Source organism: Cotesia glomerata, linkage group LG8 (genome assembly GCF_020080835.1).
Source record: "Cotesia glomerata isolate CgM1 linkage group LG8, MPM_Cglom_v2.3, whole genome shotgun sequence".
Classification (NCBI taxonomy): domain Eukaryota; kingdom Metazoa; phylum Arthropoda; class Insecta; order Hymenoptera; family Braconidae; genus Cotesia; species Cotesia glomerata.
The window spans coordinates 2,311,929-2,330,738 of NC_058165.1; the positions used below are offsets into that span (position 1 = coordinate 2,311,929).

General features: G+C 28.3%; 1 long non-coding RNA gene across 1 annotated transcript in view; it reads left to right on the plus strand.

The window, feature by feature from the left end:
• LOC123270323 overlaps positions 1-18,810 on the plus strand; it is a 124,670-nt gene that overhangs the window by 55,437 nt on the left and 50,423 nt on the right. Inside the window, exon 2 of the long non-coding RNA XR_006510567.1 lies at positions 252-314. This is a non-coding gene — a long non-coding RNA (uncharacterized LOC123270323). The remainder of the gene's footprint in view (positions 1-251; positions 315-18,810) is intronic.

Sequence of the window (18,810 nt, forward strand, 5' to 3'; positions counted from 1 at the left end):
AATTTTCTTAGCGGGAAGTTAAAAAAAAACGTAAAAGAAGAAGTAATTAAAATTAAAGTTAAGGGCCGGAATTCAAAAAGAATTTTTATTTTTATGAATAGGACAATATTTCACAGTGTTAATTAGAAAAATAGTACTTTTAAATGAAGTACCCTAATCATCACCTTTATCATCATCATCATTATTATTATTATTATTATTATTATTATTATTATCAAATTGATACAATTTTTCAACATTTTTTATTACAGTTCCAATTGAAGTATCTGAAAATTTTCCTACCGAACAATTTCAACTTAAAATTTTTTTTACAAGTAAGTTTTTTATAATAATAAATTCATATTTAAATTTTACTTTTTATTTTTATAATAAAATATAATTTTATTTTTTTTAAGTAAATTATTTAAAAATTTTTCTCCCACGTATTTGACAATTGTAATTAATTATTTTGTAGTACTATTATTTAAGCACTACACTCCACCAAATAATTTATCAACTTGTAGTTTAGTATCCCTGTGATATTTCCCAACCTTCTTTTCTTGTCCTTCTTTTCACCTTTCTTTTTACCTTCTTTCTGGTTGTTTATTTTTTCACGAGAATCTAAAGAATATAAGACGAAAAATGTAGATGCAAAAAAAACATAAAATAAAATAAAGGTCTTGGGATTTTTAGGAGACAGCTTCACCATGTAATCTACAGGCTCGCTGTTATAACGTCAATTTATACTGTCGACCATTCGTGGCATAACCGTCATTTTTTGTATTATTTTATTACATTTTCCCTCGTACTCGCTGCGTGGAATCTTGCTACCTTTTAGCGGTCTAGAATAAAGTCTGTTAGCTTTTTTATATCTCGAGCTTATTCATTTGTACGTTCTCGATTCAGCAAGTAAAATTAAATAAAATTAAAAATGGTCATTTGTGGCTAGTAATAGTGATGATAAAATTACGGACCGCCGAGCAGCGGTTTTTACAAAATTTTCAAGGAAATAAGTCGGGAAATTTCCTACAATTTAAGTTATTTTTAGATAATTAGATTTTTAACTTTAGAAATGTTCTTGACGTTTACTGACGGCTTTTAAGTTACCTTTTATTAATGTGAAAAAATTTAAAGTTTTATTGGAATTTTTTTAACTTCAAATTTATAGAAAAAATCATTCAAATATTTATTTTACAGAGAAAAAAAATTTATTAACAAAACACGGTAATTTTTAATAATACACTGATAGAAGAATTTAGTACGGAGTACTAAACTGATTTAGTAACAAAATTTTTAGTAATTTATTTGGGAGAAAAAAATATTTTTTACCCATCAATATTATTTGTTACAGTTTAATAAATCATTTTTTTTATTTTAAATAAATTATATTAATATAAACAAAGCCTTATTATATCAAAATAAATATTTGTTTCCACCAAATAATATTTAGTGGTAGGTACTAAATATTTGTTTGGTAAGTATTGTCGGTAGATGGCTATGCTTTAATTCCAATGTCATACATAACCTATTAACTGACTTTGATTATTTTATTGAGCTCGATTTTGAGAGATTTATCTTCCCTTTGAAAACACACATACGTCCCAAATGGCTTATATGTCATTTCTCAGTAGAGTTTAGTTTGAATTTTTCAATTAGTCTATTATTGATATGTTAAAAACTTGTTTAATTTTAAATTTTATAAATGTCTGAAATAAAAAATAATAATTTAATGAGATTATTTTCCTTATAATACCTTATATTTTTACTTAAAATTATTTATTTTAATTATTTTGATTTATTTTGAGTAAAAAAGTTAGGTTATACGGTAAAATTAGTTAAAAAATTAATTTCTTTAATACCAATAAACGATTTATTGCGAAGCAATAAATCATTTGTTAAATACTACTAAATATTTATTTGGTGGAAATAAATAGGCTGTAATAAATTATTTAGTTACTATTACTAAATATTTGGTAATTAGAGACTTGTTACTAAATCATTTAGTAACAACTAGTCACTGTGTGACTGCCGTGGCTTATTAATTACAAATAAATAAAATTCTTTATTAAATAATGACTTTTGTTAAATTGTACTGTACTTTCTTAAATATTGACCTTTTTAAAGATATAAGCTCATCATGATGTTACACTCATCAAGAGCTTTCATTTGAGTACCCACATGCATTTTGATATATTTTTCATATATACATATATATATATATATATATATATATATATATATATATATATATATATATATATATATATATGTTATATCAAAAATAAAAAGAGTATACGCCAAAAGCGTAGGCCATTAGGTAGTATTTAAGTCTAGCTGTAAGATACGATGTCTGGAGTGTATGAGTGCAAGAGAGAAAGAATGAGAACGAGAGTATGTACTAAGGTACGTAGGTATGATTTTTGAGAGATGTCAGAGTAAGTACGAGGAGTTGGAAAAGGGGATGAGTACTGAGGGTCAGTTGACCTGTGTGTAAAAGTTAGTTCTCTACGAGCATTTGACGAAGATGTGCCATTTTTTTTGTAAGACATTGTTCTAAATAAACTTACAATCATTTTAGATTCGACTAGTCATCACTTCTAGAAATAAGAACCTTATCCCTAGTTATCCATCTAAAGGGGATATCACATATATAAATATATGAAAAATTGATGTGGGTACTCAAATGAAAGGTCTTGATGAGTATAACATCGGGATGAGCTTATACCTTTAAAAATTTCAATAGTTCACAAAATATAAGGTCATTTCTTAATTGTTGATATTTTTAAAAATATAAGCTCATTCCGATGTTACACTCATCAAGAGCTTTCATTTGAGTACCCACATGCATTTTTGATATATTTTTCATATATACTTATATATAATATGTATAAATATATGAAAAATTGATGTGGGTACTCAAATAAAAGGTCTTGATGAGTATAACATCGGGATGAGCTTATATCTGTAAAAATGTTAATACTTGACAAGATACAATGTAATTTCTTAATTACTGATATTTTTAAAAATATAAGCTCATCCTGATGTTACACTCATCAAGAGCTTTCATTTGAGTACCCACATGCATTTTGATATATTTTTCATTTATACATATATATAATATATAAATATATGAAAAATTGATGTGGGTACTCAAATGAAAGGTCTTGATAAGTATAACATCGGGATGAGCTTATATCTTTAAAAATGTTAATATTTGACAAGATACAATGTAAAAACTTAATTATTGACATTTTTCAAGATATAAACTTTTTTTGATATTACACTTATCGAGACCTTTCATTTGAGTACCCACATGGCATTTTTTATATATTTTATATATAGTATTTGTGAAATATATAAATATACAAAATATATAAAAAATTGATGTGGGTACTCAAATGAAAGGTCTTGATGAGTGTACCATCGAGATGAGCTTATATCTTTAAAAATGTCAAGAGTTCACAAGATACAAGGTCATTTCTCAATTATGTATCTAGAAATAGATCATTTTCGAATGCAGCCTAAATACTTATCATCATAAATTAACTATTGGTGAGAATTTTATGAAACCTTGAAAAGGCGCAAATTTAAATCAAGATCTTTCTAATGATACAATATTTAACCATAAAAACCCATTTTATCATATAATTACTAGCCACAAAATTTTCCTTATTCTCTTAATAACATAGATTACTAAATCTTATTAAATGAAACTAAATCCTTTTATCAGTGTAAAGTATACATCTAAACCTAAATTAATTATTGCTCTAAAAACTATACTAGTATTTTAATAATCACGCTATTTATTTTTATCATAAGAAAATTTGCTTGATAATACTTTGTATACAAATAAAAGCAATATTTTATCCATCAAAATTGGCTACTAATAAATCAACATTCCATTCCAATCAACATAAAAATTGTCCATATTTACAGTCACTACAACATTCTCTCGATAATATAAAATTTACGACATAATGTAAAAAAAATTGACATAAAATACATCTATATATTTAACATAAAAGATTGATTATCCGTCAAGCTTAAATATTACCATATGAAATACGTTATACGTTATTCATCACTGAGATTTTTGTTTATTCTCGAGATCATATCGAAGAAGTACATCGGAATTTTCCGGTCAGTAAAGCTGGGGAAGGAACACGTTGCTTAAGCTTACGCTGTTTTTATTTTAACGGAGATGTTCAATAGGTTTTTGGCAAGCAGCCACTACGATAATGTGTAAAGTGCGATAGCAAAGAAATCCCGGCGTTATAAACACGGGTGTCAGATTAATTATGTAGGTGCTGAAGAAAATTATCGCAGTAGAGAGAAAATAGGTGTTTAATACCACCGGGCATTTTTATAAGCTTCTTTATTGAGGTTCTAAAAAATTAAAATTACGGGATTTTTATCTAACTTTTTTGTCCCGAAACTTTGTTCAATATATAGAAGCTAGAGGCTAATCGACGGTATTTAATTCCGTCCAGCTTAAATATTTTTTATTCACCCTCATAATTTATTGCTTTAAAAAAAAATTCGAGATATACAAATGTGACTCTAAATAAATATTAAGTAGCTCTTTGGTTATATATTACCAACCTCTCGGGACAAATCCTATATATCAAAGCTGGTAAATTATTCAGACTGTTAATTTTAGTTAAATTTTAAATAAAAACAACCTGACAGGTTCTTTGAAATATTTTAAAAATAGTACTGCTAAATAAAATTTTCTTAAGGGGTGATTCTGGTTCCAAAGCTCGAAAAAAAGCCAATGTTAATGATTTTTTTACACACAAACTGTTATAGATATTAATATTTAATTTATTTAGCTCAACAAATACACTCTTGAATAACACTAAAAATATCTAAATTTATTTTTAAAATATTTTTTATATGAATAAACAACGGGTGAACGGAGCTCTGACAAAACGTTGGTATAAAGCTCACGTACATGATAACTTGATAACGGCTTATCTAAAACACTAAAACCAAAATTATTTACCTTCAATATATAAGTAGCTATTGCACCAGCCAAGGAGATTAATATTTATTGATGAATAACAAATTGGTGGACATTTAAAAAAAAAACTGAAAATTGAGGCTTCTTTTCACAGTTTTTAGTCCTGAAAAAATAGTAAAAATAAAAATTTTTATTTGGTTGGAGCTGATGCAATAGCTACTACTATGTAGAATATGTCGTTTAAATTTCATTAAGATCGGGTCAGTCGTTCCGGAGATATCATGTACCTAAACCAGAAAAACATACTTCTAAGATAAACAAGTTTAAAGTTTTTTTAATTTATAAAAAACAAAATTTTACCTAAAGTCAATCAGCGACACCGGGACCATGAAAAATCCCTTCAGCCTTTTCAAAAATTTTATTTTCTACCACTCGAACATCCACATAACCATCGTAAAATAATATAGTTACAGTAGTTTTATCATTTAAAAATTTTAACACAATTCTTTTAGACATGTGTACTTTTGAAAAAAAAAATTAGGAAAATGGTTGACCCTGAAGGCCATCCCTGCAACTTCCCGCTAATTCCATACTTAGGCGCTTAAAATTGCGCCAATGACGTTTTTGAGCTCTTCGAGCTCAAAAATACAATTTATGGGTTATTTTGAGCTCTCCGAGCTCAAAGAGATTGCTTTCCAATGCTTTTGAGCTCTTCGAGCTCAAAAGTCTGATAGAGATTTGATAAGACACTATTTTTTGAATTTTTAAATCGCAATAACTTTTGAATGAATAAACCGATTTTTACGCGGTTAGAAGCATTCGACGCAGTTTTTCAAGCCTCACAAAGAATCTTAAATTTTGAATTGATCGCGCTAGGAATTTTGGAGTTATTCCGAAAAAACACTTTTTTCGGTTTTCTTTCGTTTACAATATCTCTCGAACGAATCAACCGATTTTGACCGGACTGGTGGCGATCGACGTGGTTTTTTAAAATTAAAAGCTGATTAGTTTTTGGAATTGAACCATCCAGCCGTTTAAAAGTTATTCCAAAAAAACCACATTTGAAAAAATTTTTTTTTTCAGTTTTTTGAAAATTTCTCAAAATCTATTGATCTGAATCGGTCCAAATTGTTTTCAAAATCTAAGTTTGGTTAACCCCTTTCGAATGGCACCAACCGCGATGAAATCGGTCAAGCCGTTCAAAAGTTGTAAGCGGTTCACATACTTTCACACACACACACACACACACACACACACACACACACATACATACATACATACATCTGATGAAAACTCGATTTTTGCAAAACGGGGTGAAAACAATAACTTCCCGATTTTTGAAAATCTTCGATTTTCTTAGCGGGAAGTTAAAAATAAATTTTTTTTTCCTAATGAAATATTAAGGAAGTTCGAGGGTAACTAATGAGTCAAAATAGTGTTAAAATTTTTTTTTAATTTTAGTTTTTTCAATATTCGTCAAAATTCTTTATTTTAATTTAAAATAATTTAAACAATTTAATAATTTATGATTTTTACTTATTGTTAGTTAATAAAGTAAAGTAATAAAATGACTTTGGTATTTATTACTTGCCGGAATAAACAAACAGATTTGGTAATAGCGCGCTTGATTATACCCATAATTGAGACGTGGATGAGTGGGTGAGTTAACTTAAACATTTCTCTCTCTGTAACTATATTTCTATCCTTTTGTTTTTTCTCAGCTGTTGACGCGATGTTGTCAAATCTTTATTCGAATAAATGGCTAACGATAAACCATTTACAAACATAAAATTTGACTTTAAATATTTCAAAAATTATATCGGTAATGTATTATTATTAAATAGTTTTTATATTTTGCAATAATCCAAGTTTCTTGTGTATAGTTTTTTATCCGTTAAAGTTGGGAGGTTAATATTGAAAAAAGTTTGGAAAATCCAAAAGTGCACGACTCATAATGCTCATTTAATTATGAAATATAAAAAAAAAAAAAAAACTTAAGTCGTTCAAAATTAATTGCCGAAAAAACAGCTGTAGTAGGAAGGTACTGCACAAGCGCCCCTGGTGGAATAAAATGTACATAATATCTATAGATCCATGTTAATTTTACATGGATATATATAGATATACAGTCTTGTAGTTTTCGTTTTTTATTAATTGCAATTAAACGACACTGAATTAATTAATCATTCGCATTCAGTGACCTACAATCGTCGATTAGAATTTTTTTAAAAAAAATTTAACTCAAATAATGGATTTTTTCACAAGTTACAGTGTTTCCGGGTTTCACACATGACGGACAGGAAAATTTTTTGACCTATTTTGGTGTTTTTTTCCAATTCTATTGCAGTAAATCAATTTTTAAAAAGTATGAAATTAATCTCCATTAAATTATCTCGACAATAGTATGCAAAATATCTTGATTCCGTGAACTAACAAGGCTATAATAATAAAAATAGCCGCCAAAATGAGGCGAAAAAAATTTTTCGATCGTAAAGCACTCTCTGATGCTTCGCATCATGAGTCGTGCAAAATAATTAAAGTCTCGACAAAACGTTTGTCCGCCATAAGAGCCCGTGTATAAGGAGATAAAATATGTGATTTTTTAAATTTAATATCTAAGTAACTAAACGGTGAATCTTTTTTAAATTTTGGGATTAGATAAATAACGTATTTATTTATACGTATACTTAATTTCAAAGCTCAAAGTTGGAAATTATTTTTTACATTACATTAGATTCGCTCGAACCTCCTTAAATTGAACTATTTATTATCACAAAATCCTTCCTAAAATTTGCTGTAACAGAAGTCCAGTGGATATTCTAACTCTGTAGAACGTTTCCAAATCCCGCAATCGGATTTCCGGAGAAACATTCGGCATTGCCATTGCTATATCGTATTATATAAACAATAGAGTTGTATTTGTTTGGCGCTTGAGACACTCAAGAGAAGTTCAATCTCAAGAACAATCAAATACTGTTTCCCCGAGTGTCTATAATTACATATGTGTCAGTTTGTATGTGTGCCCGCACAATAACTGGGCTTAGTTATGGATCACAGTGTGAGTGTGAGTAAACCGTAGTGTATATTATCGAGCTGAATGGATAAACTACCACGTTCAATCTATAGAAGTTGCCGCTAAACAATCACTGTGCTGTTTAGTTAAGATAAGCTAAATTAATTATCTACTAATTGCCAAGAGAAATCTCGAAATATTGACGTTGTATCAGATAAAACGAGATAACTGTGAAAAAAAAATACAAATTTTTGGGAATTTTTAATTTTTCGCGTTCAATTTTTCTCTATAATTTTAATGAAATGTTTTCCTATACCATTTTAGGAGCGATTAGGGGGCGTCCATTAATTACGTGAGGTGTTCTAGGGGGGGAGTGGATCATGCTAAATCTTACCAAATCTCACTTAGGGGGAAGAGGGGGGGGGGGATCTTAACAAATATCACGTAATTTTTTCTCTAGCAGAAAACAGTGTAAAATTGCGTGAAAAAGTATTTCTATAATAAAATATGGCCAAATTTGACACAATAGTGTTTGTCGTATTCGTCTGAACCCTGCAGAGCAGCAAAGTAGCGCTCGATTGTTTAATTTGATTATTGATCGATAGGATTCACTATTTTTTTAGGTATAGATTTCTTTAGAAATCTATCGGTGGTAGCCGGTCTCATGTCGTAATTTTAATACAATTTTGTCATAATATGTTTAATTATCTTCAATTTAAACTATTGTTCGTCGATCTCTTTAATACTTTTTTCAATTTATTTCGTAGTTGAGAAAATTCAAAAAATAAATAATAAATTAAATTTTAGCTTTTATCATCAAATGACTCTTTATATGTAAAAATCCTATTTTTTAGGTAGATGTCTTTAAAAAACTATTTGCTGTAGTCAGTATCATATCGTTATTTGCAAAAATATAATAAAAAATAAATTTTAGGACATTACGGCCTTTAATAACGTGTTTTTTTCAATATTCAAACAAGAAATCTACCTATCCATGTCGGGTGTAGCCGAATGGCACTTTTTTTCTCAATAATCCAACCCGTTTACAGCCAAAACATAAATTTTGAATAATCTTGCGTGAGATTAGGGGAGGGGGGAGGGAGTTGAGGAAAATCTTACGAAATCTCATCAAGGGGGGAGGGGGGGTTAAAAAATTCTCAAAAATGCCTCACATAATTTATGGACGCCCCCTTACTTAAATTATGGGAATTGTACCCATAATTTTTGGGAAATGTTACTATGATTATGGGAATGGTTCCTATAATTATAGGAACGATACCTATAATTATAACTGTAATATCGGCATGATTCCCATAATATATACACTGTAAAAAAAAAAACCGGTGTGAGTCCATGCGGTGTACGGTGTTAAAAATTCCGGTGTTAAATTCAACACCGAAATCGGTGTAGCAGTAACACCGGTCGCGGTGTAAATATTTTTTTTCGGTGTTAAATCGGTGTTATAAATTTTCCGGTGCTGATAATATTTTAAGTAACACAATTTTTATAATTAAACTTTTTATGTTTAATAATTAAAGATAAATAATCAAAAAAAAAGTTAATATTTAATTTAGAAAGTTTAAAATAATAAAATATAAAGTAGATAAAAGTTTTTGATTAAAATAAATACACTGTAAAAAATTTCGATGTAAAAATGGACCCAGAGCACTTTACATGGCCGTGTAGTGTGAAATAATGGTGTGAAATTCTCTCGGTGTAAATTTTCGATCCGTGTTACTTTAACACCATTATTGAAGGACAATTTTAGGACATCATATAGATGATCGGAAACTCTAAAATAGTGGATTTTAGTAATTATTTCATAACTTTTAAGTATTTTTTTTAAGATTTTCGGAATAATTCTAAGATAATTTTAGAATCAATGCAATTTATTTGAAGCAATTTAGTTAAAATTTTGTCCTTAAATCTTAGGTGGAACCTTTTTTGAGAACAAATTTTGAATACTTTTGAGACATTTTTTGGATATTTTTGAGACAATTTTGGAACATTTTTTGGACAGTTTTAGAGTGTTTTTACAACAAATTTGAAACATTTTTAGAACAATTTTACGACAATTTTGAACGTTTTTTAAATGATTTTCATATAGATAATTTATTTTTGCACAGCTGTAGATTTTTAATGTTTAAAACATCCATTATATTATGAGAAACATCATGGTTACGATAAAAATAATTATTATATTGTTCCTAAACATTTAATATTGTAAATACTATTTAACTTGTTGTATAACATACATTAAATCGATTTCTGCGTAATTTTATAAATTGAAAATTCTTAAATAAATGTTACTTGTCTCATTTTGATAAATATTGAATATTAATTGTGTTTTATGGATCATGTAATATTCATACTCCGATACGGTGTAAAATTATTCTACTGTTACACCGGTATTACACCGGTTTAACACCGGATTTTTAACACCGCAAAAGAGCACCACTACACCGGTGTTAATACACAGGTGTTACATAGCGGTGTTAAAATGAGTCCATTTTAACACCGCTTTTTTTTTACAGTGTAGGAATGATTTCCATAATATATAGAAATAGTTTCTATAATATTATAGAAACCATTCCTATAATATTATAAGAACCATTTCCATAATATTATAGTGATGACGCCTAATAATATTGAGATATTTATCATTACAACTCAAGTTATTTGTGACTTCGATGACCACTTTGAAGCATTTGAAATTATTAGTGATTTCGATAATTTTACTTGCTTCCCAATAACATCATCTGAAATATGTAAAATAAGTAATATTGTTCATATAAATAATAAAAGTTACATACCCAAAAGGTGGATTTAATAAATATTCAACGTATGTATTGTAAATAAATAATTTGTTTTAAAAATAAAATGAAATTGTAAAAATAAACAATGAATTTCCATATCTATTTTGCTCCTCTAATTGTATAGTGAGAAAATATCCCTTTTATTAGAGAAACTTTAGAATTGCTACAATATTTTTTAATATTATCTAACACAATAATAACTGAGTTGGAATAAACAATTAAAGATTAAGTAAACACGTGAATAAAAATTATGAAAAAGAAATTTTTTCACTCTAATGAAAGATCAATTTTTATTTACAAAAAAAAATTTATTAGCAAAAAAATATATAATAATTACTTTATATTTTTGAAGTGATTGCTTCATTATTATGAACATAAACATTTTTTTATTATTATGTGCGTCATTCCCATAATATCATAGGAACCATTCCTTTAATAGTATAGGAACCATTCCTATAATATTATAGGAACAATTCCTTTAATAATATAGGGACCATTTCTATAATATTATAGGAACCATTTCCATAATTTTTGGAAAGGTTCCTATAAATTTCTCTCCGTGTAATAGCTGCTGAAAAGTTTTCTCACGGATATTAAATAATATTAATAAGCTGAATATATCTTCAAGATTGTAAAAAAATTCAAAAGATTTTAATATAAAAATGATGGACAATTATATTTTATATGCCTTGAAGGGATACATTGAAAATGTTGGCATAATGTTATGAAAATCCTTGTGCTATAATGACGTGGAACAGTTATTATAATGTTATGAGACTCGTTTTTGTAGTAAGATAGGATTTCCTTCTATCCGTCCTGTTGCAAAATCATTCATATGTAAGGATCGGTTTAATGATATAAGAATATAACCAAAAACAAGGATTGATTTTTATAACAAGCACAACTGCTTTATCTAAAGGAACTTATGTGAGTATCCTTTGTTCTGTCTTATAGATTACGGAATAAGAATGAAAAATCAAATCTGAATTTTTTCATAGCTTAGAAGAAGCTATGTATAAATCAGAAAATTTTTCACGGGTTCTTAGAGATTTTTCATTGAGAAAAAGAACTAAGGTACCGGCGGGTAATAAGGCCTAGCTAAGGGAGGTTTTGAAAAAAATCCAAAATATTGCATTTAATTATCGAAATGTATCATTAATTTTTATTTTAATACATTAGCCATTAAATATAATGAAGTAATGGTAATTTTCAGCATTAACAAACACAAAATTTAACTTTTTCAAAAACCTTACGAATAGGCGTCATTTTACGTAGGTGGGGTAATAAGGCCCAAGGGTTAAACATACTGGAAATAGTAATACTGTACTTAATAAAATTGGTATTAAAGATCAATCATCACTTAAATTTAGCAACAATACTTTTTAAGATGTTGATAAAAATTAGACCAATGATTTTAAATAATTAAATATAAAATTATAAACAAATGCTTACTATTTACTCAAACCGTTTTTTAGGAATTGTTCTTTGCTACTTTAGCATATGACGGATGATTGAAATATAGAAGACAGGAAACGTGGTATCGGGACTCTATAAACTTGTCAAGACATTTCTATGCTAGATGCTTCTACTAGAGTAGCCTTTAGCGGAGTAGTCAAATTTTTAAAACTTCCCAAAAATTTGTAAATTTAAGCTACGTAGCCTAATAATTAATAAAAAAATTATAACAGTAGGTTTTCGGGGTTTAATCAAATAATTAGGTTTGAAAATTGTAATTTTTACATGTAAAATGGAGATTCCACCAGCCGTGTATTTGGTTAAGAATTTAATGCAATTAACGATTTAAAAAAAATTTTATTTTCATTGAATTTGATTGAAAAAATAATAAGCTAAAGATTAAAACAATAAAAAAGTAGCTTTCCGAACGTATTACGGAGATATTTTATATTTTTTATGAAAAATAACTCGGAACTTGCGTTGTTTAAAGTCTTGTATTTGACTTGGCAACACCGCTTGCTGAGTTACCGAAAAATAAGTAACCGCGGTTTTTTAAATGCTAGAACATCTTAGTCATTTTAGTTAGACAGTAAACATAAATAAATTTGAAGGTTAGGGACACTCTTTTTGTGTTGTCAAGTGTATACCGATAATTCAGAGAGCTATATTTTTCATTAGTCAATTAAATGTTAATAATTATTTGATGAGTAAATTTTTCGGAAATTTCCTCAAAAATGTTATTAATTAATTTAAAAATTAATTTTAAGATAACAAAAGTATTTCTACATATTTTTTTATAGCCATTCTTTACAGTAGGACGGTACTTGGATCTCCTTAAATATAATTTCTGTCACTATAATGCCTTATTACCCGCGGGTACCTTAACTTTGAGAATCTAGTTGTCTTTACATGACTGACAGGTCTAATTATAAATTATAAATCACTCTACACTCCCCTTGCTTTGGAAAACATGACCCCAGCTTGCGTTACTACAATTTCACCCCTCGGACAATTAACAATTAGGGTTCACAAATTACACCCTTGTGTTACGCTGTCATCGACGTTACAAGCTCCTCAATTTCAATAGAAACCCTTGATCTGACAAGAAATTAATCACTAATTACAAACAACAATAAATAAAATTCAGTAAACGTAAAAAACACCGACGTGACATCAATTTAAAAATCAACAAGCGGATATACATTTAACCCTCTGGTTTTTACACACGACGATCAGGCTGATAATATCCTGCGTCGGACAAGTGTTGCTGGTTTACCGCTTACAATATCTCGACTAAAAAACACCCCAACTCTCAGTGTCAACACGCTCGTTTATCGCCTGATAAAAATTATGATATGTTAATAGCTTCGGCCGAATTTAAAGAGAGTAATAAAAAAATATGCAAAGAAAAAAAGGTTCACTTGAGCCAAGAAAATATTATTCTTCCTAATTATTTTCGTGAGCGAAAAAAAATTTTTTTTTAACAAGAAATTTCACTTATTCCAACAAAATTAATTCTCTTGCTTTAAGAAATACGTATATTGATTCAAGAAAATTTATTTAAATCAAGAATATCTTGTTGTGAAGAGAAAATTCAGCCTCGAGCTCCAAAAAATTTAGTTCTTGATAGAAGTTAATTTTCATTAATATTTTTATTGATTAACATGTCAATTGGCAAGATCAAATAATATTTCATCATTTTTTTTCATTCAATATGCATAATTGCACGGTAAAATAATATAAAATAGGTATCAAATATTCGAGAGAAAAATTTTCTCGAGGTGAGAAAATTTTTTTCTCAGCTGTAGTAGGTGGCGCTGCTTCCCTAAAGTATCTAAAAATCTTGATCAAATATAAAAATTTATTGTATCAAGTATTTATGATCTGAATTAAGAAAAAATGACTTGCACCAAAAATAGAATTTAAAGAAAAATTTTAACTTCGGCCAACACAATTTCGGTCTTCCTTCAGGCACCCGACAAATTTTCTTGAGCCAAGAATTTTGTTCTTTGATTCAATATAAAGAGAGCAATAAAAAAGTATAAAATTATCCACACTATCTCTAGAAGATTTCTTCTACATGATACACGCACGAATTATTTATTTATTTATATTTCATCGGATTTATTTTTCCCTTTTCGGAAATAGATTCCCTTAAATCAATACAAAGCTGATCAAATCCCAGGGGGATATCTTCGAAGACCAATTGAATGGTGTGTGGAGAAGACTAAAGCGGCTGTAAAGGACGATGAAAAAAAAAAGCGCTTTGATACCTTAAAAGTGTAGCTATTAATCTTTTCATCTGTCTGGTAATACTTGGTAGGTTTATTGAATTTATATTTGCTGACAAGATTAAATAGTTTTTGTCTGGCGCCGTAAGTGCCGATGAATAGAATTAATAGGAACTATTTTTCTCAAACTTTTAGGTCGAAGAACATGACTTTCCAATTCGGTGATAAAATTATGGTATATTACTGAGAGAAAAGTGAATTATAACATCATAAGTATAAAAATATTTCTAAACCTTTTTTTGTAGTTACTCGAACTATGCATTAGTTTAAGTAACTATTGATAAATAGTTACATCGACTATATTTTAATAAATATTTTTCTGATATCGTGTTAAAAAAAAATTATTAGCTGACTGAAAGGTTGTTGCGGACGATGTCTCAAATAGCTTAACTGTCCGAGCCCTTGGTGCGTAACCAAAAGATCCGGGTTCGATTCCCGGTCCGAGCTGTCCGAATTATTTTTCTGTTTTCTGATTAAAGTTGATCTAGATGACTTTTGAGCCGATATTTAACTAAAAATAGTTTAATTCACAATTGGGATTCAATATAATAAATAATTTCAGGTATATGAACTTCAATTAAATAGTGGTGATGCTATTTAACTAGATTTTCCTAGTTCAGAGAACTATATTTTTTTCTCAGTGCATAAATGATGTCAAGAAGATGGAATTAAATGTACACTGAGAGAAGAGTGCATAGTTAGCTGAATTATAACGTCTCCAGTATAAAAATATAGTTTTCTGAACTTTTTTTTGTAGTTACTCGAACTATGCATTAGTTTAAGTAACTATTGATAAATAGTTACATCGACTATAATTTAATAAATATTTTTCTGATATCGTGTTAAAAAAAAGCTATTAGCTGACTGAAAGGTTGTTACGGACGATGTCTCAAATAGCTTAACTGTCCGAGCCCTTGGTGCGTAACCAAAAGATCCGGGTTCGATTCCTGGTCCGGGCTGTCCGAATTATTTTTCTGTTTTCTAAGTTAAAGTTAATCTATATGACTTTTGAGCCGATATTTAACTAAAAATAGTTTAAGTCACTATTGGGGTTCAATATAATAAATAATTTCAGGTATAAGAACTTCAATTAAATAGTGGTGATGCTATTTAACTAGATTTTCCTAGTTCAGAGAACTATATTTTTTTCTCAGTGCATAAATGATGTCAAGAAGATGGAATTAAATGTACACTGAGAGAAGAGTGCATAGTTAGCTGAATTATAACGTCTCCAGTATAAAAATATAGTTTTCTGAACTTTTTTTTGTAGTTACTCGAACTATGCATTAGTTTAAGTAACTATTGATAAATAGTTACATCGACTATAATTTAATAAATATTTTTCTGATATCGTGTTAAAAAAAAGCTATTAGCTGACTGAAAGGTTGTTACGGACGATGTCTCAAATAGCTTAACTGTCCGAGCCCTTGGTGCGTAACCAAAAGATCCGGGTTCGATTCCCGGTCCGAGCTGTCCGAATTATTTTTCTGTTTTCTAAGTTAAAGTTAATCTAGATGACTTTTGAGCCGATATTTAACTAAAAATAGTTTAAGTAACTATTGGGGTTCAATATAATAAATAATTTTAGGTATAAGAACTTCAATTAAATAGCAGTGACGCATGAGATTTTTCTCTTGGTGTCAAAGATCTGTTGACCTTTCTTCTAGTGATATACTGCTATTACTACTCACTTATTGGCCGATTGAAAAAACCCCATTAATTTTCCGAAAAATTCAATGAAATTATTTTTAGAGAAATTTGTATGCCACCCTCACTGAGAAACTTTCCAAGCTATCCATTCTCACCAAGTTTCTTTAACGATTTGATCCCAAGTTATCCAGCTATTTTTCTTCCACGCGTTTCTAACTTTTCTAAAAAAAACTTTTATTGTCGCTTAAAAAAAAAAAATCATTTTTTATCGAGTTGTAGAAAAAATTTATAGAAATTATTCTGTTGAAAAAAAAAAATATTCGTAATTAATTTTGAAAAATCTCTGATATAAAATTTTTAACTTTCATTCTTGCTCGGTAACTTTCAAGATAAATTACTTTAAAAGTTTTCTTGCCAATTAAAAGAATTCTTTGGTAACACTATCTGAAAGTTACTGTAACTTTTTTTTTATTTTATTAAAAATCTCATTATATTTATTACTTGAATCATTTATTTTCATATTCTTATTAAACTTCAAGATAAATAAATTATTCGTAAAAATTATTTTTCCAATTATTTCTTAATTAATAAAGAACAATTGTATTCATAAGTAATTAATTTAAATACACTGATAAAAAAATGACTTTACTCAAGAAAAACTTTTTCTTAAAAATGTCATTCTTCACTGATAGAAGGATTTCTTATTATTTAAAAAGATTTCTTTGTATTTAAGAAATCATATCTTAAACATCATTTCTTAGTATTTAAAAAATATTTCTTAAATACAAAGAAATATTTCTTAAATATTAAGAAATATAACTACTAAGAAATATTTCTTAAATACAAAGAAATATTTCTTAAATACTAAAAAATATTTTTTAAATGCTAAGAAATGTTGTTTAAGAAATGATTTCTTAAATACAAAGAAATCTTCTTAAATGCTAAGAAATCCTTCTATCAGTGTTGTTTTAAGTAATTCAATTCTCTTAACTTAAGAAATTGATTTCCGAATCAAGAAACTTGGTTGTTTTAAAATAAGATATATACAACTGTCGCCCAAGAATTTCTTTCTCTTGGATTAAAATAGACGGTAACATTGGTTCAAGATATTACCGACTTGTTCCAAGTATGGCGCCACTCGAGAATTAACATATTATTTAACTTGTTTTAAGCATATAAATTTAAGTATTTTTTCTATTCTATGTATTAATAAATATTTTGTCGGCAAATAGAGAAATAAAAAGTTTGGAAAATCCAAAAAAGCACGCCTCATAACGCTTATTCATTTTTTAAGAAAAAAATTAATTGTGTAATTGATTAAAAAAAAAAAAAAATTATAAAAGTAATTTCTTACAGAGTATTTTTTATTATTTTTTAAATATCTTTTTAAACAATACTGAGTCTCTTGACCTCCTAGGATTTAACCAACCAATAACGACCAGTGCTTTAGCGTCAATTCTCTTGTCTATGAGACAATAGTATTTACTCATTTTTCTTTCCTGTGTATTTTTCTTTTTTTTTTTTTTGTTATTTATGTATTAATATTTTTATGTTAAAAAATATCTTAATGGCACCTCATACTGTTACACTGTATCGCTGTATATATTGTTAGAATGACCCTGTTAATGGCTAGTGCTGTTGGGTCTATGTATAAGAAATAAATAAATAAATAAATAAATATCGGCGCCCTTTTTTCTTGTCATACACGCACGCAGTCTAAAAAAATCTAGCTTGATCAAGTGGCGCCATAGTTTTCACGTGTCAAATAAGAAAAGTTCGTTTGGCTTTGTACGGTTGTATCGTAGTGAATTTTAAGGTAGTACGGTTATGAAAGCAATATTTCAAGAAATCCTCGAAACTTTGAATATAAGTCATTAAATACATAATACATATGCTGTTAAAATTTGAAGACGATTTACCACACCAAGCTCGAGATAATTGCAATTGAAAATGACATTTTTGTACATGTAACATAGGAGAAGCGTGGGAAAATGACAGTATTTTTAATTTTTTCCATCGAAAGAATTTCAAGACTTTATCAAAAAACTAGTAGATTGAAGAATATGATATTTCGAACAATTAAAAAAAAAATGAAAATTTTTTACCATGTAGTTTTCGAGATTAATTAAAATCAATTTCACTTTTAGAGGATTATTTTTAGGAGAGGGGGTACAAAAAACAGCCGCTAGTCACTGAAACCGTAGTGTGTGTGTATATGTATAGAGAATATAGTAGTGACGAGTACAGTAACGTTAAAAAATCTTAACCTACAACCTTAGCTCTGTCGATACGTATAACATGGATAGCGAGTCAAAATTTTTGATCTGGATTGTCGCGGAGGTACTACCTTAATAAAAATTTAATTAAAAAAAAAATACGTAAGCTAGGCCACTGATATGAAGTACGGACCCAGTTCATCGAGTTCTTAAACTAATAAAAAAGATCCGGTCTTGAAATATCAATTTGTTCGGGAGTAACCGTTGGTACATCCAAAATGGGGTGACATCCGAACGTCCACGTAAAATTTTTTTCAAAACGTTTTTTTTTTTCAAAATAGCAAAATGAAATGATTTTAGAAAGTAAAAGATGGTTTAATTTATGTGTTTTTTCGGTGTACATCTACTTATATCATTGCATAAGTGT